Source organism: Eptatretus burgeri, chromosome 6 (genome assembly GCF_056783735.1).
Source record: "Eptatretus burgeri isolate ZD-2024b chromosome 6, Ebu_testis_v1, whole genome shotgun sequence".
Lineage (NCBI taxonomy): Eukaryota > Metazoa > Chordata > Myxini > Myxiniformes > Myxinidae > Eptatretus > Eptatretus burgeri.
Genome location: NC_140966.1, coordinates 48,635,048 through 48,648,625, shown reverse-complemented (window position 1 = coordinate 48,648,625; position 13,578 = coordinate 48,635,048). Strand labels below are relative to the sequence as shown.

General features: G+C 39.9%; 1 protein-coding gene across 1 annotated transcript in view; it reads right to left on the bottom strand.

Moving 5' to 3' along the window:
• Positions 1-13,578, bottom strand: part of LOC147024723 (uncharacterized) — a 99,000-nt gene that overhangs the window by 67,618 nt on the left and 17,804 nt on the right. The window contains exons 3-4 of the mRNA XM_085884899.1: positions 7,558-7,624; positions 1,784-1,921 (exon numbers count right to left, since the gene is read on the bottom strand). The gene's annotated coding sequence lies outside the window, so the exon portion shown is untranslated. The remainder of the gene's footprint in view (positions 1-1,783; positions 1,922-7,557; positions 7,625-13,578) is intronic.

Sequence of the window (13,578 nt, the reverse complement as noted above, 5' to 3'; positions counted from 1 at the left end):
TATATATATATATATATATATATATATATATATATATATATATATATATATATATATAATTTCTGTTAATGTCTGCACGTAATTTGACGCATCTCCTCCAAAACTGCCAGATGGATTGTCGCCATTTTCGGCATGCGGTGGTCTGTGGTCTGATGAACAGCATGGGCTATGTGAGATCGTGCCAGACAGACAGGTTGGGGAATTTTGGGCGATTTTCTAATTTTTACATTCGTTTGCATGGCGACGTGTGACATCACCACTGAGAGGCGTAATTCCGTCATGACATCATCGGTCATTCGCTGACGTCATTACGTCTGTCGTCGACAGACCGTCACCGCCGATAGGCGTAATGCCACTCCTCGAAAACAGCGTCTGCAATGTAAAACCTTCTTCTGCACATGCTGACTTCTTCAGAAGGTGAATTTGACACAAAAAATGTAACAAGAAACATTGTGTATAAAGTAAAGATTAATTTTTTTAAATATTACTGCTCCTGTTCAGTCTCGGGCTTGGTCTATATCATGTTAAACTTGCCCCATCAGACGCCAATCTTCCAGTCACACTGCAGAGGATGCAATTTCCAGTGAGACTCGCATACTCGATGACCATAAACAAATCACAGGGCCAAACATTTGACAAACTCGGAATATACCTCCCAGCCCCTGTGTTCTCCCATGGCCAACTATATGTTGCATTTTCACGTGCAAGAGGTTACTCCTTTATATCCATCAAAGTGGACAATAATTCCTCACAAGGACTATTCAGCAACAAGACACTCACCCAAAATGTCATCTACAGGGAGGTCCTTTCGAAAACTTAGGACAGGTAACCATAGTGCATCACATCCCAAATGACACCCTCCCCAGCTTCCCATAACATCAACTATTATGCCTCATCCACCTTTTGCCACGCATTCACGAGCACGGGTATATGCTACTATATATATATATATATATATATATATATATATATATATATATATATATATATATATATATATATATATATATATATACATAGTCTGAATAATTTTCCCTAATATTTGTTTGTTTTATGAAAAACAGCAAGCAACATTGGAATTAAATAAACATAAAAAAAATCCTTGTTGTGGTGTGTCTAAATTTGGAACTTTTCATCCATTTGTGTGGATATAGCACGTTGATGGCTGGTTTGCATCATGACTGAGAGCATGGCTGAACTGCTGATGCAGTGTCCCCTGTAAGTTAGGACAGGAATTTAGAATTTGGACAGGGTGTCAGAGAGACTTTGCAAACGTTTCCTAGAATTCCACGACGATGGAATCTTTAAAGTACACAAACTAAAGCAAGCAGACAGGTCCCCAGCCTCGTGTCCAGTGTACTCATTGATGCATCACCCTGCCTAAGGAGCATAATTACAACAGTTCATAGTTTGGCTGATAATAAAACCCATACAAAGCAGGTCAAAGGTAAGTGTGCTACCCTCAACAGTCTACACCATCCTTCCAGTCATTTACATGTATACAGTATATATAAATATATATATATATATATATATATATATATATATATATATATATATATATATATATATATATATATATGATATATATGTAGATATTGAGTAAAACCACATTAAATTATTACATGAAAAGCATGGCCATTGCCTCATCAGCAATCAATCTCCTTTTGCTTTTAAAGTTGGAAGGGTTGAGGGGTTAAATTAGTGGGGGGGGGGGGGGAGGGATGGGGAGGATTTTCCAATAGGACCAAAAAGAGTGCAAGTGAAGGACTGAATTGCATGCCTGAGACAAATTTCGAGAGTGAGGTGCAATATGATGCCTTCGGGGTCGAACTGCCAGCTTGTGTTTTGCCGCACGAGAGTCCAAAGGGGATGCAGTCCCTCGAGCACACCAAGATGGCCAATCACAGGCATGATATGTCTGAAACACCACATCATAACTCGATTAAGAATATTTCAATTTTCCCATATTGTTCTGCTTATAACTCATTGACATAAGGGGTCAGGAAAGGGGAGCGTTGTAAATCGAAAAAGTAGAAGGTTGTGAATTGAATAAAAGTGAAATTGAGAAATGGATGGGAAGTAGGGAGGGAAGGTGGAAAAGGAAAAGAAGCAATGTACCATCAACCTCTTCTGGTAAAACTCCCAAAATCCAGAATCACTGCTCACCTCCACTCATTTGTTCCTTCTTTTCCTGTCTGTGGAACCAACTTCAACATTTACTCCAATCTCATTCTCCCTTCCGAGGCTTCAAGACAACTGTTCACCACCAGCTCAGATCATCCCCCATCCAAAATCATGATCTTTTCTAACCCTGAAAACACCCCCCCCCCCCAAACCCCACCTCCTAAACTTCCAGTTTTTCCTTCCTGAGAGTTTGCTTCTGTATCCATCTTGTCCACCCAAAGCATCCTCTAACTACCCCCTCAAAATTCCCCACACCAATTATTTGTCCAAGTCTCCTTTGTTTTTGTATTTCAACTCTGCCTGCTGTTTGTGTTTCCCCCCTCTCTCGACTGTTCTTTTCATTCAGTTATATCATGATCGATTCAGTGTTCTAGCTCTTCCACAAGCCTTGACTTTGTATCTCCCTCCCCCCCCCCCCAAAAAAAAAAGAAGTGGGAGAAGATGAGAGGAACATGGGGGAAAGATGTACAGGGTGTTTCAAAAGTCTGGAATTATAGGAAACATATATATATATATATATATATATATATATATATATATATATATATATATATATATATATATATATATATATATATATATACATACATATATATATATATATATATATATATATATATATATATATATGTATTTTTTTTCGATGATAGGACATCATGGGTCAATAGAATGGCCCACCATGTAGTCCATATTTCACGCCACTTGACTTTTTCTTTGGGGACACCTGGAATCAGTGGTTTATACCAAGGGACCATGTACTATTGAAGATCCAAAGCAAGAAATCATAAACGAATATCCTAAAATTGACGTGTCAATATTAAAGAAACCTAAACACAAGAACCGATGTGTGAAAAAATATTCCAAATGCTGATTTTTTCCCATTTTATTCCTCCCAGGACCATAGTTACTTGTTTGTTTTTTTGTGTCTTTTTCCTGATCCTTTCCACTCTGTGTGTGTCCACTCTCCCTCACACCATGTGGTTATTTTTAAACTTGTTGCCATTTGTTGTTCATCTCCTCCAGAAGCCTAGAACCTTGTACAAAACGAAATTGGGGAAAGAAGAACCGAGTGCCAACCAAGTTGGAAGCACAAAAATGTACAATGACAGAGGCGGCGTTAGTCATTTGTGGGCCCCATGCAAAACAAAAAATGGCCCAGTGGGGTCCCTGTCAACGTGTCATCACACTAATACAGTATACACATTTTGACGACCGTCTGTCTGACGCCGATGTATTCGGTCATTACTTATGCAATCTTATCGTGCCATTTTTCCAAGGACATCTCAGAATCATGACATTAGCATGTTAATAATAATATTAATTATAATATTAACAATAATAAAATAATAACACAATAATTGGCAGTAATAAAAAGAAAAATGTGATACCCCCAGAGTCGCTCCCATAGATAAATTTCAAATTATTTCATGCGATTTGAATAACGGTAACCTCCTAATCTCACCGTCAGCCGGAAACATAAACTCAGGCAAAAAGCTGATCCATGGGGTGTGGCCCGTTACCAATCAGCTCGCTATCGCTTACCTAGCCAGCCGTTCCATATCAAGTGTTTCGTTGGAGCGCTTGCGTGAGTGCTTAAGCCACTTGGCGGGGGCGCTGCACAAACTGATTGGTAAAGGAATAACACACCACTCGGCCTAGGACCTCTTTTCTGGTTCTACCGTTTGTGTGATGAAAAAAACGTTAATTTTGGGTGATTTTCAACCCTTTTCCCCTTTTGTTGCTTTTTTCTCTTTTTCGCACCGCTGGGGTGGTTTTGTTTCATCCTCGGGACAGACAAGTGCTCCGATTAAAAAATCCGCAACGTTCGGCTGAGCACATGGGTTATTTCATTTTTCTAATGAGGGGTGTTTTGTGATCACACAATAAATTGTAATGTGGATTTGTTCAACAATATCGAAATGTATTAAAATTAGGAATTACACATTTTATTGTGATTATCGTTGTATTTGTAAATATTAAATGTAGTTATGATTCCACTTGCTTTCTCTACTAACCTAAACTCACCTCCTAATTTTGCAATCGTCCTGTCTCGTTAAACATCAGGGAAAACATATATTTTTAATCGATTTATTACGTCACAGTGCTTTCTTTCCTTGGAGATGGAGCATTCCCTTTGTGATGTTTATCACCACTCACAAGTTGATATGTTTTGTCGGTAAAGTGAGACCCACAATTGGGGGACCCATCTCGAAAGATTGTGAACTACTATCGGTCGTGTGGGAGCCACTTGTCACCTTGGGGCCCCATGCAATTGAAAGGGATGCACACTCCTAACGCCACCTCTGTACAATGAGACAGTCCTGATTTCATGTTTGTGATCTCGGGCATTAACACAACGAGCAGATATCCATCTACGACGGGTATGGGGGACAGGACGGATCACAATACTCGGTTACGGTAGTTTCTTTGGATGTTTTGTGCTGCATTCAACAGCTCAGTTCATATTGGTGGCGTGTCTGAGTGCCCATGGCAGCGTTTGAGACCGGTCGCTTTAGATTGTTGGCCTTGACACATAATGCCGGATGATTAACACGAACTATTTGACATATTCATCGTTTCTATATTCCCTCCATAAACAGATTAACAACATGGCAGGATAAAAGTCATAAATGCTGAGTTGAACAAACGTCCTGAACTCATGGACTTAGTTAAGTAAAGCACGTCATCTGGGACCTGGCGGTCGGTTTGCCGCCGAATGCTGCTGATTGTGACGTCATCGATTCCCTCTTTGAAATTTCTATCTATATTCGATTTTTGTGAATCCGCTGTCACCTGCATAAATACATTGAACACATAATGTGAAGATTTCAGAAGTATGAACAGAATATGTTTGGAGAAAAGTGTGTTAGAAGTTCCAGGCTTATGCCCATTATATTATGACTAGCGATACCCGTGCACATGCATGGGATAGCAGTACAACATAGCTGGTAGCAGACGACAGACCATACACGGGGAATGACAAAAATACGCATTGTGCAAAATGCAAGTGGTACTATGGAACGCCAAGACTTCCCAAACATTGTCAGCATGTCCGCTAAGTGCCACAGCAATTTCATAGGGATCATATGACGGCGAGCCGAGCTTTTAGTGTGCAAGCTTGGTATTATAATAGAGATGATGTTGCGTGAGCAAGAGCAGCATGTAAACAGTTAAATATATAAAGTAGATATCAAACTTATTTTAATATACCAAGTTGTCAACAAAAAAGCCTTTCTGTCTGATGCAATGAAGGATTCCATAAAGATATAAAAGCCGGTTGACTAGTCTGTAATTGAGGGAATCATCCTGAGTTCCATCCTGTAGTTCGCTGTGAAGATTACTTCGCATGCAGATGAGAGATGCCACATATAAACGAATTTGTGCAAGAGAGGATTCCAGAAGAGAGGATTCCTCTAGCTATTCCAGAAGAGCTAGAGGTTAGCCAAGAACTTTTCAATTTTGGAGTATGTAAAGCTTACATGGTTGAGAGAGTAGCTGTGAGGAGTGAAGGGTGCAGAGGAGAGATATGTTGGGAAAACAAGCATTGGTTGCATTTCTGCAGTCTACATAGCTGAGAATAGACAGATAAAGCATAGCCAAGCAAATGACTTGACCAGGTGTCACCAGATCTCAAAGAAAGGACAGATCAGAAAACCTGGAGAGCAATAGGCTTGCACTAGTTTCCTTTAATTTTGCCAATTGTGATTTGAAACAAAAGGCACAAGTTCTCACAAAGTAAAGAAAATAAGGATAACATTGGAAAACAAAAATAAGTTCGAAAAATGTATGACTTTAGTTACCTTTACTAGTGTGATAAACTGTGACTGGTTGAAACCCGTGATATTATAACATGTGATATTTAAGGGTTTACAGTATAATCACGGGCAACCTATTGTGTTCCAATTTCGTTATTGTGGGATTTTATTTCGACCAATGACTGTTTTTGAGCTAAGTTGAGTCATCGTTTGTGTCCTGTGCATGAACGATTACTTCCCATTACGAGCCCTCTGTTGTTTCTCATGCACCGTTTTTAATGAGCCCAAACGTAAAGCGATGGACAAAGTTAATTGTGCCAAAAGGCAGAGAAAGGTTATGATGGTGGGCGAAAAGATCGAGTTGTTAGATTGGTTGGCTCAAGGCAAAAATATGGCATCTGTGGGGCGTCATTACGGAGTGAATGATTGTGGGTTGAACCTTCCCCATTGCACTCTTCCTCATTCTGAAACCTTCATTTTCCTTCAAACCTTCATTTTCCAACTCCATATTCTAATCTTATTCCCAAACAATTTTTTCAAACATCCGGACTCCAATTTCATTCCCAAACTTTCATTTTCCGACACACATACTCGAACCTCATTCCAAAACCTTAATTTTCTGACACCCATACTTGAACCTTATTCCCAAACCTTCATTTTCCGACACCTGTACTCGAACCGCCATTCCAAAACCCTTAAATTTCCGACACCTGGAATCGACCCCCATTCTCAAGGTGAAGGTGAAGGGATTTATGACAGAGCAGGTTTTTAACACCGACGAGACGGGATTGTTCTGTAAGACGATGCTCTCTTGTACCTTTCTGCCCAAGCAAGGAAGATCGTGGTTCAAGGTAAGTTGGTTAAGGATCGTGTCCCCCTTCTCCATTGTGGCATTGCAGCAGGCACCATCATCGTAAAGCTAATGCTGCTTTTCTTTTCGCTGAACTTCCCCTTCCCCACTTACCTTTCCCCCCTCACCCTTCCACTGCTCCACCCTCCCCCCTCTAACATCATCATCATCATCATCATCATCATCATCATCATCATCATCATCATCATCCCGGGCTAAGTCTTGTGTTTTCTATTTACGGCAGAGTACAGTGCGAGCACATAATGTTCTTACCCTCACCTACCTCAGTGTTTTGTAATACATTTAAAAGGTAAAAGTCTTGTGTTTTTGTTTAATTTCCACCATATTTATTGTATTTACATGCTTATTTCAATGTTAACATTCATTTTATATATTTTCGTGTTTATTTCAATTGTAATGTGTTTATTTCTGGCTGCCGTCCACCTTCCTCAAGATCTTGAACCCCCGCTTCCTGAAAGCCCAGGAACTGAACCCCTGCTTTCCCAATGGCCCTTGGTTTCCACAATCGCGGTTTTAACTATCGTGGCATTTTTGAGGAACCTCACCCCTGCAATATTGGAGGGTTTACTGCACTTTCTTCTCAATGCAATAATGCCACAACAGAAAAAAAAGTAAAGAGCAATTAACAGATTTTTTTAAAACGAAAGTGAAGACAACATTTTGATGGTCTTTCACTCCATGACCAAAACTTAAGAATTTATCAACCGAGAAAGGCAAATTGAGTGTACATCCAAAAGTTCATACCTGTGGAGCAATATCTTCCAAAGAAAAGACACTATCGTGATACTTTGTTCGAACAAGGCCAGCAACCCTACAAGGAAATGGTAGCGAATGTGAAATGAGGGAAAACATGAGCATTGAAAACAGGAGCAGTATTGCCATACTATGTATACTACTGTATCTGTGGGGGTGGCAGTTGTTGTGGGGAAATGCCACTCGATGGGATACACATCAAACATAAATTTTGGTTTGGTGGAAATTTCTTATTTATCTTTAGGATAACCTATATAATATGCCAGTCAATGAAATGAGTGCTGCTGCTTAACTGGCATTATATGGCCTTGACACTTATAAGTCAACCACAAAGTACATATTGGCAAAATGAGTTAGGTTTTCAATTCCCTCCCCGAACTAGATGGCTTTATAAAAATTCAGCAGTTTAAATGACCAATTGTCAAAAGTTTCGATTAACTTGTCATACTAAGCCTTCCATTTCACCTTCTAAAATGTTGCATAATGAGGTTTAAACTACATGCTGTTCATAAAACTCCTCAATGAATGAAGTATTCATTTTACAAGGCTGGTAAAATAATAAACATTGTTGTGATCGTCTGTGGCAATTTCATTTTGAATATTTCGTCTGAAATTTTTAATTAACATTTAGTTATATTTGGCCACAACGGTACAATCTTTACTCCTTAACTGTTAATGGAAATATCACAGCTTGAATGACAAGCCCATCTGGACTTGCATCTCAAACTAGGTGCTGTTGGGAATTTTGTAATACTAGAGACACACACTCCCCTTGGGAGCAGCCTGGTGGGGAGGGGGGAGGGGTGAGAGTGGGAGAGGTGAGGCAAACATATTTTGTACTGTGGCTAATAATCCCCCCTGTCTGCAGCAGAGGTCAGTAAACCACTTGCACTGTGGAACCTCCCTCCCCCCCCCCTTGTGGGGGGAGGGAGGGGGGAAGGGTGGTTGTGTGCCTATGACATGACAGACACGCATGCAGTGCCTTCAGAAACTATTCGCACCCCTTGACTTTTTCACATTTTGTGTTGCAGCCTGAATTTAAAATGGATTATATTGAGATTTTTTGTCACTGATCTACACATTATACCCCATAATTTCAAAGTGGAATTTTTTTTTGAGAAAATTTGACAAATTAAATAAAAATAGGACCGCACGTTCTGAAGCTTATCTGGATCAGGAGCAACAGTCACTCAAAACCCCCTAAGACCATGATTTTTTTAATGCCATGAACAAACTTTAGTACATTATGGGTGATGAAGGTTGTGGTCAAGTTTCATTGAAATTGTGTGTGTAGTTTTGGAGAAGAGAGCAAATACCTATTTTGGGGGTCACAAACCCCCTTGCAGATCCCCCTAAACTTAATCCCTCCCAGAATAAAGTCCAGGTGGGTTAAAAATGAACAGCTGAAATGTCTTGAGTCAAAAAGTATTTAACCCCATTGCTGTGACTCTCCAAATTGAGCTCAGGTGCATCCATTTTCCTTTGATCATCCTTGAGATGTTTCTACAATTTGATTTGAGTCCACCTGTGGCCAATTCATTTGATTAGACATGATGTCGGAAAAAAAACATACCTTTATTGTGAGGAGGCATAGATCTAGGGAAGGTTATAAAACAATTTCATGAGTGTTGAAAGTTCCCAAGAGCACAGTGAGCTTCATTACTAGGAAATCGAAAGAATATGGAACAACCCAAACTCTTCCTAGAGCTGGCCGTCTGACGAAACTGAGCAAATGGGAAAGAAGGACCTTGGTCAGGGAGATGATCAAGAACCCAATGACCACTCTTACAGAACTACAGAATTCATTGGCTGAGATGGGAGACCCTGCTGGAAGAACAAGTCTCTGCAGCACTTCACAAATCTAGGCTCTATGGGAGAGTGGCCAGATGGAAGCCACTCCTAAGAAAAAGGCACATGACAGCATGCCTGGAGTTTTTTTTTTTTTAAAGCATGTGAAAGACTGTGAGAGCATGAGGCAAAAGATTCTGTGGTCTGATGAGACAAAAATTGAACTCTCTGGCCTGAATGCAAAGCGCTACGTCTGGTGGAAACAGAGCACATCACCCATATAACACCATCCCAACCATGAAGCATCATGGTGGCAGTGGCAGCATCATGCCATGTGGATGCTTTTCAGCAACAGGGGCTGGAAAACTTGAAAGGATAGAGGGAACAATTCATGGAGCTAAATACAGGCAAATCCTTGAGAACCTGCTTCAGAGTGCAAAACACTTGAGACTGTGGTGACGATTTACATTCCAATAGGACAATGATCCCAATCATACAGCCAATGAAACACTGGAATGGCTTCAAAACAAGAATGTGAAAGTCCTTGAGTGGTCCAGCCAAAGCCCAGATTAGAATCCCATTGAGATCTGTGGAAAGACTTGAAGATTGCTGTTCTTGAGGCTTCCCATCCAACTTGACAGAGCTTTAGCAAATCTGCAAGGAAGAATCAGACAAAAATCCCCAAATCCAGATGTGCAAAGATGATAGACATAACCAAAGAAGACTCGAAGCTGTAATTGCTCCCAAAGGCACTTCCACGAGGTATTGACTCAGTGGGTTGAATAGTGATGAAAGTTAGCTATTTCTGTATTTCATTTTTAATTAATTTCTAAGGATTTCTAAAAATGTTATCACTTTGTCATTATGGGGTATTTTGTGTATATCGATGACAAAAAATATAAATTTGATCCATTTTAGATTCAGGCTGTAACACAACAAAATGTGACAAAAGTCGAGGGGTGTGAATACTTTCTGAAGGCGCTGTCTCCCTGAAATTAAGGGTGTATTTTAGCTTGTACGAAGCAAAACAACATTTTACCTTAGGAACCTCATTCATGCAAAAACAGTCTTATTTTGCCTCATAGACGCATTTTTAGCTTGCCTATTCGAAGAACAGAGAGCTATAGCGATACCCCTGGCGTGAGCGTGAGCGTGAAAATGTTAAAGTTTTTGGTGCAAGTTATTTAGAAGCTTGCCATTCATTTAATGTGTACTAGGATGCTGATATTTGGCATGGAGGTTCCTTTGGGATATATTATTGATGTAGTGAAGTTGAAATTAAAAAATAATTTCAAATGTTTAAAATTTTTGACCTGTTTTGAACTTAACTTTTTTGTAGCACATCAACGTTAAAGTTTTTGGTGCAAGTTATTTTTTAGAAGCTTGCCATTCCTTTAATATGTGTACTAGGATGCTGATATTTGGTATAGAGGTTTCTTTGGGGTATACTATTGGTGTAGTGAAGTTGAAATTAACAAATGATTTAAAAAGAAAATTAAATTTCAACCTAAGATGGTGTCAAAGCCACCCAATGCTCGCCTGTTTATACTAGACGCTTGCCATTCATTTAATATGTGTACTTGTTTACAGATTACAATATACAAATACATATATGGGCTGGTTACTTTGAGCGGCTGGAGCAGGCTGATCCACCAGCTGTTGACTTGGAAGTCAGGGGTGTTACTATCCCGATTGCTGATCCTCCAATCAACTGTGATTCACCTTTGTTTGTGGAAACAGACTGTGGTGAACCGGTTGAAATGGGGTAAAGCTCCTGGGATCTGTGCCATCCATGCTGAACTTCTCAAGGCTGGTGGAAATGCTGTGCCTGTGTCATTGCATGCAGTTCTGTGCTCTGCCTGGAACATAGGCATCATCCCAACTGACTGGAAGAGGGCCTTGTTGACCCTCTCTGGAAAGGGAAGGGTGATTGCCAGGACTGCACCAACTACTGAAGGGTGACGCTGTTCTCAGTGCCGGGCAAGGTCTTTGCTTGGATAATTCTTGATGGGGTTTACCACCATCTGCTTGAGCACCAGTGCCCAGAGCAGTCAGGCTTTACACGAAAGAGGTCAATGATTGACCCTATCTTTGCTCTTCAGGTCCTCAACGAATGCAGATGAGAGTTTCGGCAGGGGCTACTTTGCAGCCTATATTGATCCCTGTAAAGCGTTTGATTCAGTGAATCGGGTTGTCCTCTGGAGGATTCTTGGTGTTCGTGGGGTGCCACCAAAACTGATCAATCTGATGTCTGAACTATACTCTAGTACTGAGAGTGCTGTGAGATGTGGTGATACCACATGGTACTGAGAGTGCTGTGAGATGTGAGATGTGGTGCATGCGAGAGCCCATCTCTGACTTATTTCCAGTTACTGGAGTTCGTCAGGGGTGTGTACTGGTCCCCACACTTGAATTATATAGATATGAATAAGAAGATGAATAAGGAGATGAATAAGAAAATGTGAAAATATTTTGAGATATGGATTTGTAACACCCCACATCAGAAGGGATACCTTGATAAAATGCCTCATTTGAACAACACAACATCAATGAAATCAATAAATCAATTTATTATCAAATGATTCAAACAACCAATCGATTTCTTATACAGTGCTTCGTTTTGGAAAATGAAAAAACCTCAAGTGTGTGTGCGTGTGTCAGTGCGTGTGTCAGTGCGTGTCTCCTCTATAACTCCAAAACCTTAAAACCTATCAGCCTGAAACTTTGCATGCATACTAAGAAAACTCCAAGGAAGTGCAAGAGTGAAAATTGTGTTTGGGTTAATTAAAACACCCCTTTTGAAGATAATTAACGGCATTATTTAATTATATCCTTCATCAGGAGATCCTCAGCCACCTCGCTCTCTGGGTAATCTCGCTGGGGTATGAAGCCGCCATGTTTTTTTGGCCTGCTCAACCGTACCTTGACTTGGAACAGGCCACAACGATTTCTTTACAACAATGTTTTTGTTTCACTTTCCTCACTCATGTCGAATGCTTGTTCATCATAGCTATGAATCATTGTATACATCACTTTTGTAAGTACGATAAGTTTTCAAATTAGGAGCTTTGAGCGATTTAATGCATGATATGATACGATACGATTTTCCACAATCTACTCTCATGGACTAATTCAAGCATATTATCGAAATATTATTTCGGTTTTGAGGATCAGATATCGTCCAAACTAAATAAGTGTCAAAATCTGTTGTGAAATCTGATAATTTAAAGAAATAAAGAGTCTTATAACTAAGTCGACATTCCTATTTACTTTAAGCAAGCAAGGCTATGTTTTCTCTTCCATACATACATACATGAGAAAATGTGAAATTTCCAAATAACTAAACTTATCTTTTCCCACTGCTTGGAGAATTATATTGAGTGAAATTTCCAAATAACTAAACATCTTTTTCCACTGTTTGGAGAATTATATTGAGTGAAATTTAGGAACGTAACAAAATTAACCAGCTTCATTGAACTGTATGATTTAATGCATTCACTGCTAGACCTCGCACCCTGTCCCCCGTGGGACTCCCTATCGATAGCGTCTGCCAGATCTGTGTCTATATTTTGGAGGATTCGCGAGGTGCTTTCCAGGGAATCAAAGCAAATCTGGTAAAAAACAGACATTAAAAAAAGTTCAAACATTTGCGTGGCTGCCAAACCAATGTACCACATGACACGGGCACAGATGAGCAAGCAAAATGGCACATTTTCTGCAATGTTTATTTCACGGGCAATTGAACTTTGCGATGTATCCAGAGTTGTTCTGCATTAAGCTGCAACTCTTTTGTGGATAGTCATTTTATTTCATCAATTCATTATATTTCATTAACTGCTGCATGCGAGGTGAAGATGGGCTTTAAAGTTAAAGGGATCCTTAATGGTATGCAGCAATAGCCTGGCCAACCGTTCCTTATCAACCATTAAATTGGAGAGCTTACATGAGTGTTTAATCAACTTGCCGAGAGCCCATTGTCGATTGTAAAGAATGTTTATAAACATATCGCTGAAATATCTATATATATGTAACGTTGTTTTTCGGTGAAAGCTACTCAAGGTGTCTTGGTTGTATACAGGAAGTACTGCAGTTGGTAATCACACTGACTCCAACCTGCTGATTCCCGAAAAATTGCCGATATCGGCCAATAACGTGTGTGTGTGTGTGTGTGTGTGTGTGTGTGTGTGTGTGTGTGTGTGTGTGTGTGTGTGTGTGTGTGTGTGT